Genomic DNA, 15,964 nt, shown 5'->3' with positions numbered 1-15,964 from the left:
CCACCCACTTCCCCCCCCCCCCCCCAACAGCATAATTCTGGCATTTTTTCTTCCTTGCTATCTCTTTTTTTTACAGCAAAAACCCATTTAAATAATGAAAATATTGTCTCTCTATTTCTCGCAGCTTGAGAGAGTGCTTGGGAAAGTAGGTACCCACTTTCCGCATCTATTATAATTATTATTATCATGGCGTTCTGGGGGAGATAGTCGGTCCCGTTTATGTGTGAGAGTGAGAATTTCTCTATAGCATTTTATTCGCGAGGAAGAGAGAGAAAAAAGATACAGGAGCTTCTGAGAAAAGAGTGAGAAAGGAAGGGGTAGGAGAGAAAGAAATAGTGAGAGAGAAATGGAGAAAGAGGGCGAAATAGTCATAGAGAGAGAGAGAGAGAAAGAGAGAGAGAGTGAGAAAGGAAGGGGTAGGAGAGAAAGAAATAGTGAGAGAGAAATGGAGAAAGAGGGCGAAATAGTCATAGAGAGAGAGAGAGAGAGAAAGAGAGAGAGAGAGAGAGAGAGAGAGAAAAATAGGTAGACAGAAAAGTGAGAGAAAGAGGGAGATAGGGAGGAAAAGAGAAGAGATGAAGTGGCCGTGAAAAATGGAGAGAGAGAGAGAGATAGAGGAAGCTGAAGAAAGGGGAGGACAGAAAAGTGTGTGAGAGAGAGGAAGAGAGAGGTTGGGAGGGTGGGAAAGAGAGGGGGGGAAGGAAAGAGGAAGATAAAGATGCATGAAGTTGCGTCAGTTCTCATTACATACCATTCTGCCGGTGGCGAAAATTTTTCACCTGCATTTTACAGGAATTCCTACATTCCACCTGTGCTGTCTACTCTCTCTCTCTCTCTCTCTCTCTCTCTCTCCTATTCACCCCCTGCTCTCTCTTCTCTCTCTCTCTCTCTCTCTCTCTCTCTCTCTCTCTCTCTCTCTCTCTCTCTCTCCCCTCCTCTCTCTCTCTCCCTCACTCTCTCTCAGTAAAAAATGGTAGGTATGTATTTTGCTGAGAGTATAAGCCAAAGGCACCAAAAATTTCTCGCGGGAGGTATTTAGCTATAAATAATCTGGGTCTGACGATGAAATTCTGAGCATTCTCGAAAGCTCACCAAATTTTCAACTTTTCCGTCGAATCCTATATAATAATAGTTTTTTTTTTAAATTATTATTATTTTTTTTTTTTTTTCATAGGTATATTTGATTTGTTGTTTTGATTGCGTGCACCTTATATTTTGTCTCTATTGACCTCTATCTATTTATATATTTATTGTTACGAATAAATGCTATTTTCAATGGAGGGTAAAATATTAATAATAACAACATATTTAACTTCTATGTACCCTAAATCTATGTATATTTATATTCATAATAAAATATGTTTAATATTATGTTATAAATTTGATATGGGTAAAACAAACATTCAGGGAAAACAATATGCTGGTAAACATTATACAATATTTATGACGAAGTTCAGGGCTGGTTTCAGAGAACCACGCGTGTAAGTTCTAAACTTTGCCTATTTTTGAATCGAGTGCATGTAGGGAAGTGCCATCCCTGATAGTAAATTAAAACCTTTATCCATCTAAAATTCTAAACCTTTATCCTATGTATGTATTGTGTTTTACTGATTTTTTTTTTTTTTTTTTTTTTTTTTTTTTTATGGGAACTCAAAGTTGAGGGATCAAGTTATACTGCTAAGTCCAATGTTTGTTAGAGATGAAGAAAAAAAAAACTTTTTCAAGAGTCACTTTTCTAACAATTAATTTTTTCGAAACGCTTCTTTTAATACTATCAATGAATCATACCTATGTAGGTATTTTGTACATGATTCCAAGCAGTGTTAAACTGTTGAAATAAAGACACTACCTGTCCTATCTCAACAGTCTAAATAAAGCACTATACTTGATCTTGCAGACATAACTTTGCACCTAAACATATTTGCATAATTATGCATCTCTTTACATACTTGCAATTTTACATTACATTTAGTTCTCCTGTGTTAAAATAATTGCGTTAGTTGTGCATACATAAATATTCATAATTATTGCACTTTTAATTACTATCATGTATTGTATGGTCATAAAACTATTTTGCGAACCTAGTAAAGCTCGCTATACTGTAGTAATAGAAAGTAAAAAGTAACCACCATTTTCCTAATGTGAGTCTAAACCGGAACAAAATAGCATGTGATCTACCAGAAAACCAACCGTTCAGAGGCTAACCACACTAAACGATACTTAACTTCAATGGTCCATCCATAGGGATCTGGTGTATACTTCAATGAGCCAACTGTTCAGATACCAACCACACTAAACGTTGCTTGACTTCAATGGTCCATGGGGACCTGTCTAGACTGTGGCAGAAGAGACATGATTTGTCGGAATTCCCAGAACATGAGACCAAACAAACTTTGAGACAAAACATTACTCCCTCAGGGCAAACGAAATGGAGTCTTAGTATTCTTGAATTGTCATCTCAGGGCTTACCAAATTTAACTGCGGCACGCGCCCTGCCTGAAAGACTGAAGGCCAGTCAGCCCCAATACATTCCTACTAGCTGTTTGTCCAGGCTTTGTTACAATTACAAAAAAAAATAAATAAATAAATAATAATAATAATAATAATAATAAAAATCGGAAATAGAACCTCAAACTTTGATCGCTTGGCTTAGGATTTTTTGGAATCTGTGGATCAATATTCTTGCAGGTTTTCTCTATCTATCCGAGTTTTTAGTAAATAATGCGAACAGACATACCCCATAGTTCCCTTTTCACGGTAAGGGAAGATCGCAAATCATTTCCTTGTGATGGATACAACCTTTAGACTGATCCTGCACGAATATGACTGAAAAAAAACCTTTACACCAGCGTTCTAACCAAGGTCTCGCCCATTTCAATAGGTGTTTGATAGTATAATATTGCATAAAAATAGGATATAATAACACAAACAAGTACAAAAAAAAGTTTAGGAATCCCTGTGTTTAGGGGAAACGGGGTTAATAAGAACCCCCTCCTTCTTTTCGGTCCCTCAAACTCCTCCAGTTCCTTGTTCAAATATTCATACCCATCTCATAATATATCACACCCATGATATAATACACGGCCCCAATGCTCAGGTGTGGTAACACAAGTAATTAATTTCACGTCTATGACAAGTGAAGAGGGAGGGGGGGATACTATAAAACCCCTTCATTTTGTCTACCAGCCCCTTCAGGAGCAGAAAATTACTGAAATTAATAGCTTATAATAATGTACGAGATAGGGGATAGTTGCCTGTTTGGTCCCAAGGACAGAGATGGGTCGAAATACATAATAGAAAATAGGGTTATGGCCTACATAATAATAGGGTAATAGGCTACCTACCTAAAAATAATAAAAGTTAATAATAAAGGAAGGACGGGCTAAAAAGGGGTAAAATTTCTTAATTGCTAATACGTTTTCGATTTCTCAGGATTCGAACATGGGTCACCGGAATGCAAACGCTGTGTAATGTAATGGCTAACAGAGGGGCTGTGCAACACATGGGGAACAGCGGCTGAAATGAGTCTTACTTGAAAATTACCGAAGGACAGAAGATGCCACATGTGAATACTACTTCATAACTAATGTTTAACATAAAGGGTGATCCAGGAATTTTTATGGTTTTCCCAAAAGTATTGCAGCTTTAGGCTCCTTATTTTACGAGGACTTTTGTTCCAATATTTCACTTTTACAATTTTCTATTCTTATTTATTTTATTAAAAAGAAAAAATACACGCACAGTCCAAGGGCGAAATTATTGCCAAATTCAGCAAACTCTACCATTACCATGCAACCCTGAAACGTCCTAAAGAGAATTAAAAAGGAAATTAAGGCCTCTACTTTCCTAACTTAAAAAAATCTTGACCTCGTCCAAAGCTCGAAGTTCTTTTATTACCCCATAAAAGTGGCAAAACTTGTACCTGCCTAAGTAGGCACTCAAAACACCAAAATACCAGGAGGTAACCCTTATCATAATTCCATTGATTTGGGGAGACGCGATTCTTGATGTAATAGAACAGTTGCGCTTACTTGGGTGATGTTTCAAAGTACATTTCCCTCTATCAAAGCCTACAATAGATAATAAGAATGTTAAGAATCACAAACGAGTTGAATTTACACTCTGTGGGTGGTTTTTTACGTGTGGATCTGAATTTTGATTCAAAATATTATGAATTCGTCGAAATCAACTGTTTGATTCCAAGTAAATTGGGCCAGCCTAGTTAGCTTGGTTGGTAGCGCGTCTGCCTTGTAAGCGTTACGCCGCGGGTTCGATTCTCGCCTGGGGCGGATTTTATCCTGAACGGATAATGTTCATTCTCGGAACGACTGGCTTTCTCCTCTCCTGTCTTCCTTCTCTCTTCGATTTCGGGACGATAAGACTTTGGCAGTTACAGTTCCCTCTGTAAAACCTCTTGGGGAAAAAAATCCCTACCTATACTATGGCGAACCATTATGATGGTAAAGTCAACCTTCAAGCTGTGGGTTGCAGCGCAAATGCAAACTATCATGTAACCCCATACCCCATAGGTATTTATGAACAAAAGATTGCTTCCAAAATAGCACTGAAGTATTTCCAAACATCTGACTGGCCAAAATTTACTTCAGTCTGAGTTGAGAGTTGAGACAGTTGAGAATAGACAATAGATCAGTTGCGCTTACTTGGGTGATGTTTCAAAGTCACAGAGCAGGAAAAATGAGGACCAACGGAATTTTTCTTTTTCTTCTACGACTTCTAGATCCCGAGATAAATCGATTAAAAAAATGCCGGTAAATCGTGAACTTTGACGTCACGGCATACGCTCCCGTAGGCGATGACGTCACATCAAATGTCCCGAGCAAAGCTCCCTTGCAGGCAACGCATTAATGTGTTTGTGCGCATACGTTTCTGCGCAGTTCTTTCTGCTCCTCCGCTAGCGCGCTTGAATACTGGCGCTATCTAGCGGACGAAAATAGCAACTGTGTTAAGTCTGACGTCACACATCGTCATTAGAACGGAAAATAAAAATTGAATTTTCGATCGTTTACAGTTATTATTTCGGAGTTTTAACCTCAGATTTGGATTTTTCCCAACTTTTTACATAGGAATCGACCATTTATTCATAATTTTTACCCATTTGCAACTCCTCCATTATTGCAAAAACCGTTCAAATCATTACGAAGTGTGTATTAACAACTTTATACTGTACTTACCCCTACTTGCCTACTCCTAACTTACCTACATACCTACCTATTTTTAAGCTCTTTTTAACAACACCGTGTATGTATAAATAGGTAAGTAGGAAGGTAGATATATTTAAATAGAGGTATTTAATTTAGGTAGGTATGTACATACTCCGTAAGTAAGAAGGTAGATATATTTAAATAGAGGTATTTAATTTAGGTAGGTATGTACTTACTCCGTAAGTAAGAAGGTAGATATATTTAACTAGAGGTATTTAATTTAGGTAGGTACTTACTCCGTAAGTAAGAAGGTAGATATAGATATATTTAACTAGAGGTATTTAATTTAGATAGGTAGGTACTTACTCCGTAAGTAAGAAGGTAGATATATTTAACTAGAGGTATTTAATTTAGGTAGGTACTTACTCCGTAAGTAGGAAGGTAGGAATACCTAACAAGAGGTAGGTAGGTACTCACTCCTAACGCAGACTGGCATTTTAATATATTAGACTTAAAATTTTAAGGAGGGGGCCCCCTCTAATGGATTTCTCACAGAATGTATTCGCGTATATTATCGCACGACAAGCCTTATTTTGACTCACATTATTGCTCACAATTCACTTGGTGAGCTTAAAATTTCCATTTAAAATCGTATACTGGGTGGCCCTGTGGAAGTTATTGAGCGGAGGAAGTGAATTCTAAATTTCAAACCGATGATTTTTCTTTCGTTTTGTATGACTGTAAGTTTGCTTGTTTGTTTGATTGTCTTTAAGGTCGTTTGTTTTAAAATAGCTCACGATTTTGTCGGATTTTGTTTGAAATTAGGCAAAGGTGTTCAATAATTGAAACCTCATTATATTTTCTGATCTATCGGGCCCTTTTTCCTGCCATCACAAAGAATAAAATCAAAAGAAAACTTTAGAACCGTGAGTCTGACACCCTGTTTAGAAGTCTCAACGTGCGTCCCCCTTCTCCATTCTCCCCTCTATAACTGAGTCATCCTGTATACAATAATTATATTGTTATGAAGTATGTCAGGCATTTTAAAGCGTAAAAGCTAACATAGTCAAATTCCTAGCAGAAATTGCCAAGTAGGTATTTAGAAATTTAATTGTTTCTAAATGCTTAAGGCAGGCAACGCATTAATGTGTTTGTGCGCATACGTTTCTGCGCAGTTCTTTCTGCTCCTCCGCCATGTCTTTTTCTATTGTTCGAAATTTGTGAAAGCGAAAAACCTTCTCCGTTCAACATATAATCTCTCTCTCCTTCTCTCTCTCTCACTCACTCACTCACTCTCTCTCTCTCTCTCATTCTCTATTTGTTTTGTTCGTGCGTGTTTTGACCTCCTAACTGTTTTCTATTTCCTCCTCCTCCTCCTCCTCCTTTTTCTTCTTCTACTTCTCCGTCTTCTTTACCTTCTTCTTCTTCTTCTACTCCTTTATCTTCTCCTCCTCCTTCTACCTCTTCTTCTTCTTCTTTTTCTCCTCTTCCTAATTCTTTATCGTCCTTTTCTTCTTCTTCTTCTTCTCCAATATCTTTTTCTACTTGTGCTGTTTTGTGTTGACCTCTTTGCGATTATCCTAGAACACTTCATTTGCCTTCTTTTTCAATAACCCATGAAAGCACGGTTTTGAAAAATCCGCATTTGAATCCGATAAAGCCATTCTCCAAGGTCTAAATCCTAATTAAAAAAAAAAAAAAATGTATGCTCTGCCTACAAAGGTTAACTATGAATAGTTAAGTACCTATGTACCTTTTCACAAGTTTCTATGGCAGGCTCTCTAAATGCATGTTCAAACGTGTGATCCCGATTAAAAGCAGCATTGGCCTATTGTTAGATACCGATATTTATTTACAAAAGTCGGTAAAGACTTTTGTGCTCCTTTCAAATCCTTAAAGGTTCCTTAAGTCCTCAAAGGTTCTTGAAATCCTTCAAAGGTTCACTCTCGTAACTTAATACTGATAATCTTTTCTGTTCAGATTTAGATTTAATGATTTTGGTTAAGGTTTGAATTTAAGAACTACTGTGTTATGTAGTGAGTGGATTTTCACTCATGTAGATTTGTATACCTCTTGTAGATTTAGCTTTGTAACACCCCTGTAAGTGCGAATTGTAGGAGTGGTTAATCCTCTTGATGGTATAAAGATGTAAAGAAAAATCCCTTTTGGACTCAAAATGGACAAAACAGAGCAATTGAAGCACCTACATTAGGTATTAGGAGTTCAATAAACTGTGGACCACTAAGCAGCTCTCGAAAAACCAGTGAACCTCAAAAATTATAAAAAATAATGTTCTCTGTAGGTACTAGGTAAATCTGCGAAGTTTGATATTGTAAACTAGGTACAAATTAAATAGGTAGGTACCTATTAAAACAATTAGTTGGTCTTATCGTCCCGAAATCGAAGAGAGAAGGAAGACAGGATAGGAAGATAGTTTTAGTACTATACCTGATCCTAAACTAAAATGAACGCGGCTCAAAAGGGATCAAGAAGGGATATCCCAGCAGTATAAAATCCGCCCCGGGCGGGAATCGAACCCGTGGCTTAGCGCTTACAACACAGAGGCTCTACCAACCGAGCAAATTATGAAAAAAAAAAAAAAAAAATAATACCTACAGGGGTAAAGGACATCTCCACCAATAATGTTGATATTCTTTTTTGTATGGCACATTGCATATCTTGTATTTCACGGCACTCATACATTTCATGACTTATGGCCGCGGACAAAAATAGGTTCCAGCCTAGTTAGCTTAGTGCGTCTGCCTTGCAAGCGCTAGGCCGTTCAGCCTGATGGGATAATGTTCGTTCTCGGAACGGCTGGCTTTCTCCTATCCTGTCTTCCTTCTCTCTTCGATTTTCGGGACAATAAGACCATAGCAGTTACAGGTCCCTCTGTCAAACCTCTTAAAATAATAATAATAATAATAAAAATAGGTTAGCCAGAATAGATACTGGCTAATTAGCTTTGAGAGTAGCTAGCACGTCTACCTTGTAAGCGATAGGTCGCGGGTTCGATTTCCACCTGGGGCTGATTTTATCCCAAATCAAACAGATAAGGTTCATTTTTACGGAATGGCTTTCTTTCTCCTATCCTCTCTTCCTTCTCTCTTCGCTTTCGGTACGACAAGACCTTAGTAGTTACAGTTCCTTCTATCAAACCTCTTTTAAAAAATACCGCACGATACAACCCCTTGTCCATAGATGTTCACCCTGTGACCTGTGACGTACCTCTTGAAAAAAGAAGTTTTACAAAATTCAAGCGTTATATTTTGAGTTTGAGTCTTCCAAAATTCATGAGTGGTATTATTTTTTTGAAGGAACCCTGGAGTTGTAGCAAGGAAAGCTTGAGAGGAGAGCTCTTAAAGAATATAAAAAATTCCATCACAAGCAGATATATAGAGAAAAACATCTTGACTCTCTGGGGAAATTCAGTTTTTCCTTCTCCTCCCACCGTGTGTCAGCATCTCAGCAGCAAACAACTTTTTTATTTTTCCCTCCCAAAGTGTTCCTGGTGAGGCGAAATGGTGTATTGCTCCTGTTGGGAGTTTGTGATGTACAAGAGACGAAAGGAAACAGGGCGCTATTCTTCTCGAGATGAGACGAAATCCATTTCTCGTCTCGTCGTGCATCACTATTCAGTATTCACTAATGATGAAACAGTAAAAGTCAAATCTAATCGTAGATAGGTATAGGTAGGTGCAAAATCTTGAGTCACCCACTTTGTTCAGATATGTCCCTGAGGACTTGACTTGAAGGACCCGTGATTTCAGCATTGTTGATGGCTCTCGAATGCTGCAGGTCCCAAAAAGCTTCCATCTGATTTCTTGAGTGGGGTCTTCCCAAAGTCCCTTTACAAGATTAAATGGGAGTATTCAGTATTCACGTCCAAGTTCCAGGATTCTCAGCCCAATTTAATCGCGTGGTAAAATATTTGATCCTTCCCTGACTTTGATTACAGTCTGACCTGGTGACCTGAATTTGTACTGGAAGTTGGGCTTAAAAGCTCCCAAGAGGTAGGTACATAGAGTAGAACATTTCGCCCTCGCAAGGACCACGGAGTAATGATTACAAACATAAGCAATAAATGTTCTTTTCCTTTTTCTCCTCACACAACAAAATGGCTTCCATACGCTGAGATTCTCAATCTACAAGGAGGAATGTCATCCCAGGAAAAGAAAAAGAAGTAAAAGTCGAAGAAGAAGAAAAAGACGAAGAAGAAGAAGAAGAAGGAGAAGAAGACGAAGACGAAGAAGTAGAAGAAAAAGAAGAAGAAAAAGACGAAGAAGAAGAAGGAGACGAAGAAGAAGAAAAAGAAGAAGACGAAGATGACGAAACAGAAGAAATAAGCGAAGGAGGAGGATGAAGTAGGAAAAGGAGGAGGAGGCGATGAAGGAGGAGGAGGAGGAGGAGGAGAAGATGGAGAAAAAATACTAAAATACACTCACATCCTAATATCTGTTCTGCTGAAGCCGTTTGTACATATATATCCATTTGTTTATTTTATTCGAAACAAATTTGTATTTCCCCGTGTCGTTTCCTCTACATTTGTAGGTAAGTATATCTTGGGTTTGCCTTCTACATGTGTAGGGGTATTCCGTTTCATATCCAACCTATCTGTTAAGTCAATACGACTGCTGGGAAATTGAGTTTTCCAAGATCTTCGGGTAGGTGGGGAGAGATTGGAAGAGTTTTATTAGAACCGGGAAAAGATACAGCAAAATGGAGCAATAGTCAGAGAAATTGTACAGCAAAAGAGCTGTGTTTTTTATACCAAGAGACTCCTGGTGTTTATACTTTGCGTTGAGAACTCGCAAAATAAAGGGAATCATTTTCCACTTAAATTCTCTCCCTTTAACATCTCGGAATGGGGGAGAAAATGTATCGGTAGAACGTAGAAGCATCGGGCGGATGGTGGTAAGCACAATGTTTCCTCGTTTTGCTCTTTGTGGGGAACATTAAAAAGAAAAGATGAGTTTTCCCCCGCCGTTTTTGTTTCGTAGCAGTTAAACAACTGGTACATTAAACACGTGTGGTCTGTGTCGATATCTGGGGTGGGAGACTTTTTTTTTTTTTTTTTTTTTTTTGAAATGGGAAAATCTTAGAAAGATCCCCAAATAGGTATTAGGATTTGTGTCTCGGTTTTAGTGAGCTATACCCACTAAAAACCCAACCTCTTTCTCGCAACCTGTCACAGAATGGAAGGTAAAAAGCCCATCACTAAAGGAAGACCTTTACCAGTTATACAGTGAAACATTTGTCCAGGTTATACATCAAGAGGTCTCTTAGTATCTAGGGACCTATGGTACTTGTGTTTTTACTTTCTATTGCTAAAGTATTTGCTTGTAATATTTTATTTTTACCTTAAGGTACTCATTGTTTCTAAATGCTTAAGCCGAAAAAGCTGGGAATTTTTTGAGGGGGCTGTTTTAACAATGTATTTAGATGCTCCCCAAATGTTTTCGGGACTTTAGGGTGAGCATTTATGGTGTAAAATTTGTTGGATATTTTTGTAGGTTGATAATTTTGTAGGTCGGGTCGGATTGTTATTGTTAAGGAATTGGGATTGTTAAAGCAAAACTGTGTTAGGATACAAGAGGAAAGGAAATTATTCTGCTTGGTTGTAAAAAAAAAATCTGGTGTGAACATCACACGACTTTCCTTATTCTATTGAAATAAGTACTGATTTTCTTTAACCACGATCGAATAAACTACGGGCTAAAAAATTCCCGGAGGGACGGGCCCAGCTTGTTCTAACAGAGGAAGCACGATAATTGTAAATATTTTTTACGGAGTTCATCTTCTCTTATGAAAAATCTGTGCTAATCCACCCAAGTGAGTAATGCAGATTATTATTTTTATGATAGATTGGATTATGACAGATTTGGAAAATAAGTACATAAAATAATAAAAGCAAAATTTTCGAGTACGCGAAACTGGGGTGGTATTGAATCACTTTGGAAAATAGGTACATAAATGTAACTGCTATGGTCTTATCGTCCCGAAATCGAAGAGAGAAGGAAGACAGGATAGGAGAAAGCCAGCCATTCCGAGAACGAACATTAGGTATCCCATCAGGACAAAATCCGCCCCGGGCGGGAATCGAACCTGCGGCCTAGCGCTTACAAGGCAGACGCACTACCAACGAAGCTAACTAGGCTGGCGTCCAATTTTGAAAGCAACGTCATTTTATCACAAACTTCTTATGTTTAAAAGTTTAAATTAAACGCTAAGTGGCCAATGCTGGCACAAAATGTCAAATTTCTTCTTGGTGTCGTATGCAGTGTAGATGTGAAAAACTGCAAACTTCAAGTTTGCAGTGTGCTACAATTTGTAGTCTAGATGTAAAAGGAGCCTGAATGCCTGAAACACAAAGTCAGAACTATTGGCAGTTACAATTCCCTCTATCAAACCTAAAAAAAAGTTCAAAACTTGAACCTCCCTTCGTTCGTCCAATAAACTCTTCCCCCATTTGTATCTTGACGTCTCCCTCACCACCCTTTGACGTCCTGAAAACAGAGAGGGACTTACGGATAGGATAGGGAGAGCAAGAGAGAAAGAAGTAGGGTTGTATTTCCCCAATGTAATGATTAGCTCTGAAAAAACAAGAGGCGAGGCATTTGAGTAAAAAGGGCAATTTTCGAACGAGGAGGAGGAGGAGGAAAAAAGGGGGAAAGCTGACTGAAAAAGGGGCTCTGGGTGGGGTTGGCCTGAAAAAAGCTGAAAAGTTTGTTTCAACAATCGAAAGAGGGGGATTTTTCTTCCAAGCTAAATAAAATAAAAGTTTTCTGGGGGGGAAAGGGAAAAAGAAGGAGGAGGAGAAGAAGAAGAAGAAGAGGGAAAAAAATCACGCAAAGAAAAACACTCGGTTGTGGAGAAAGTGGAAAAGGACTCTCGTCGAAGAACAAGTGGAAAAGAGAAATCAAAAAACACGAAGAGACTGAAAAAGAGGAAGAAATAGAGGTCCCAGAACTTTTTGTAAGGGAAAGATATCAGATATGTATCTAGGAAATCGGGTATTTCAAGAGTGTTATTAAGAAAATATAAGACGAGGACAGGCGCGAACGACATGTTGTAACACATAGTTAAAGCGCCTAAAAGGAAGAAAAAAAAAAAAGAGTGTTAAGAAGACTGGAAGTTAAACAATAAAGAGCAAAAGGTACCTCATCACTCATCAAAAAATGACCTGAAAAATTAATATTTTTGAGCTAAAAGTGAGATTATAGGTATAATTGGTATCACATCTTTCTTATCTCCCTCTCACTCTCTGTATCCGTCCTCTCTCTCTCTCTCTCCCTCTCTCTCTCTCTCTCTCTCTCTCTCTCTCTCTCTCTCTCTCTCTCTCTCTCTCTCTCTCTCTCTCTCTATTCTTTTTCATATACCTCTTTTGGCCTAGATAATCTCGGTTTCCATAGGTAGGTAACGTACCTACATACAGACTTTTTTTTACGTTTCAACATTATTTCAACGCGTAAAATTCTTGCTTTCTAAAACGTAAAAAAACAGGTAACGAGAGAGGAAAAAAGTAATTATTGTGCTTTCTTTTCTTCATAAGGGAAGAAATTTGAAATGCAAATTTGAGCTAGATTACTTCCGCTGCTTTTTGCAGCTAAGTAGTAAGCTTTTAAATGTAAGTAATTCTTCTCTCCTTAAACACGACCTTTTCTCTTTCTATAGCTTTCTCTTTATCTCTCTCTTTCTTTGCCTATCTGTCTTTCTCTCTCCTTCTAGCTTTCTCTTTATCTCTCTCTCTCTCTCTCTCTCTCTCTCTTTATTTTTATTTTTTTATTTTTTATTAGCTTTTTCTTATTATTAGCTTAGGAGATGTCACTTATGTAAAATTTATAATTGTATAAATAAATAATAAAATCAAATCATCTCTCTCTCTCTCTCTCTCTCTCTCTCTCTCTCTCTCTCTCTCTCTCTCTCTCTCTCTCTCTCTCTCTCTCTCTTCTACATGGTCTCTCTCTCTCTCTCTCTCTCTCTCTCTCTCTCTCTCTCTCTCTCTCTCTCTCTCTCTCTCTCTCTCTCTCTCTCTGTCTCTCTCTCTGTCTCTCTCTCTCTCTCTCTGTCTCTGTCTCCATATTTATTTTTCTCTCTTTCATACACCATATTATTACGTATTATACTATGCTCTTCTCTTCCTCTCCTTCTATCCCTATTTCCTCGCTTTCCCTCTCTTCCTCTCTTTGTCTTTGAATCATCATCTCAATTATTTTTCTAAGTTACCTCATCACATCTTTTCTGAGAGAGAGAGAGAGAGAGAGACATATTTTCTGAGAGAGAGAGAGAGAGAGAGAGAGAGAGAGAGAGAGAGAGAGAGAGAGAGCAAGATAGAGAGAGAGAAAGCGAAGATAGAGTTATGAGAAAAAGCGAGAAAGATGCAAGAGAAAACATCAGGGAAGAGAGAGAGAGACTAGAAAGTGTCATGTTTAGTCACTAATCATGAATAGAGAAAAAAAGTATTATCACTAACAAGAGAGAGAGAGAGAGAGAGGGAGAGAGAAACATTCGTAAGCTCTCTTGGTAGAAAAATGGATCCATAAGGCATTGAATGATAATGGGATGTCAGAGAAACATTCGTAAGCTCTCTTGGTAGAAAAATGGATCCATAAGGCATTGAATGATAATGGGATGTCTCTCTCTCTCTCTCTCTCTGTCTGTCTTTCTGTCCTTCCCCCTCTCACTTCCTCTCTAGCTTTACCCCTTCCGCTCTCACTGTCTAATCTATCATGAACGTCTTTTGACTAATAAAATATTTGAGAAGGAAAGGGGGAGAAAGAGAGAGGGGGAGAAAGAGAAACGGAGAAAGGAAGAGAGAAAGTAATGAAAAAACTTTCCACAAAGCAAGCAAAAGCAACAATGTAGTTTTTCCAGAAGGAAAAGAAGAAGAAAAAGACGGAGGAGGAGGAGGAGAATCATGAGCAGGAGAAAAAGGGGAGGAAGAATAAAAAGAGAAGTCAAGGTCTAAGTTGAAGAAGAAGAAGGAGAAGAAGAAGAAAGAAGAAGAAGCAGAAGAAGAAGAGGAGGAGGAAGAAGAACTTGATACGAAACAGTATTACTGGATAGACAGCTGAGGAGCTCCTTGAAAAGTTGCAACCTGATCTGAAAAATAAGAAAAAAAAGGCTTAAGCCTTTTTGAAAAATTGAAACCTTTTTTACAGGTCAAATAGCTTGCACAATGCAAATGGCTCGCAGAAGAAATGGGCTCAGGTTTGATTGGGCAAACCCTTTGGCGTAAGTTCGAAATTTTAAAATCAACTCTTCACTTGATTTGAGTTTCCTCATTTGTAGTCCCTAGCACCCTGTTAGCTTTACAAGGAATTTAACAGGCTGTTGCTTTACAAGGAATTTAACAGGCTGTTAGCTTTACAAGGAATTTAACAGGCTGTTAGATTGAGTTTGTAACCAAGAGAGAAAAATAGATCCCCTCAAAAACACCACCACTCAACCTTACCTCTAGAACGTACAAATAATGCTCCAACATCAATTTGATGTTTTTACCACCAGACGAAAATGAGAGCCCTCATCAGACCAAATTACATTTTGATGAATTCTCCAAGAACGAAAATGAAAAGAACCGGAACAAATCATGTTTATATTATGTTGGGACCAAATTACATTTTGATGAATTCTCCAAGAACAAAAATGAAAAGAACCGGAACAAATCATGTTTATATTATGTTGGAAAAAAAAAATCCAACTCTAATCACAAGAAAATCATCCAACGTTGCATCATGTTTTATTAAGACCAAATTACATTTTGATGAATTCTCCAAGAACAAAAATGAAAAGAACCGGAACAAATCATGTTTATATTATGTTGGAAAAAAAAAAATCCAACTCTAATCACAAGAAAATCATCCAACGTTGCATCATGTTTTATTTATGGAAAATCTTTAATGAAAATTTAATGAAACGAAAATTCTTTTTGCTTTTTTTTTCTCTCTGAACAGGCAGAAAATAAAATGAATTATGAATGTGCTGATGATGGATTAACGCTGAGCACATTTTAAAGTCAGCACAGGGGTGGTGATTTGGCTTTTTTGGGACAGGTTTTGAGGTGTTGTGGTGAGTCAGCGGATAGTATAAAAAATTACAGAAAGGGGTTCATGCAGGGCCCACAAAAGACCCAAAATATGGATCAGTGAGTTGAAGAACTCGCAAAAAAGAGTAGGTACTATGGGAACCTCAAAAACCTGATCTGGCCCCAAATTTAATGAGAAAATTTCTTTTCTGTGCTTGTTGATCGAAATTATTTTCCAAGTTTCTTTTATCAATAGTATGCACCTTGGTAGAACAATAAATTTTACTTTACTTCGAACACCAAATTTATAGTCCTAAATCCGGCCCTGGTTGCAATGGAAACTTTTACTTTATGTTTGTGGCGAACCATGTGAAAACGAATACTAAACTTATGAATGTGCTGATGATGGATTAACGCTGAGCACATTTTAAAGTCAGCACAGGGGTGGTGATTTGGCTTTTTTGGGACAGGTTTTGAAGTGTTGTGGTGAGTCAGCGAATAGTATAAAAAATTACAGAAAGGGGCTCATACAGGGCCCACAAAAGACCCAAAATATGGATCAGTGAGTTGAAGAACTCGCAAAAAAAAGTAGGTACTATGGGAACCTCAAAAACCTGATCTGGCCCCAAATTAATTGAGAAAATTTCTTTTCTGTGCTTGTTGATCGAAATTATTCTCCAAGTTCCTTTATCAATAGTATGCACCTTGGTAGAACAATAAATTTTACTTTACTTCGAACACCAAATTTATAGTCCTAAATCCGGCCCTGGTTGCAATG

The sequence above is a fragment of the Diaphorina citri genome, unplaced genomic scaffold (assembly GCF_000475195.1).
Source record: "Diaphorina citri unplaced genomic scaffold, Diaci psyllid genome assembly version 1.1 scaffold1153, whole genome shotgun sequence".
Taxonomy (NCBI): Eukaryota; Metazoa; Arthropoda; class Insecta; order Hemiptera; family Psyllidae; genus Diaphorina; species Diaphorina citri.
Note: the sequence above shows the minus strand (reverse complement) of the source record.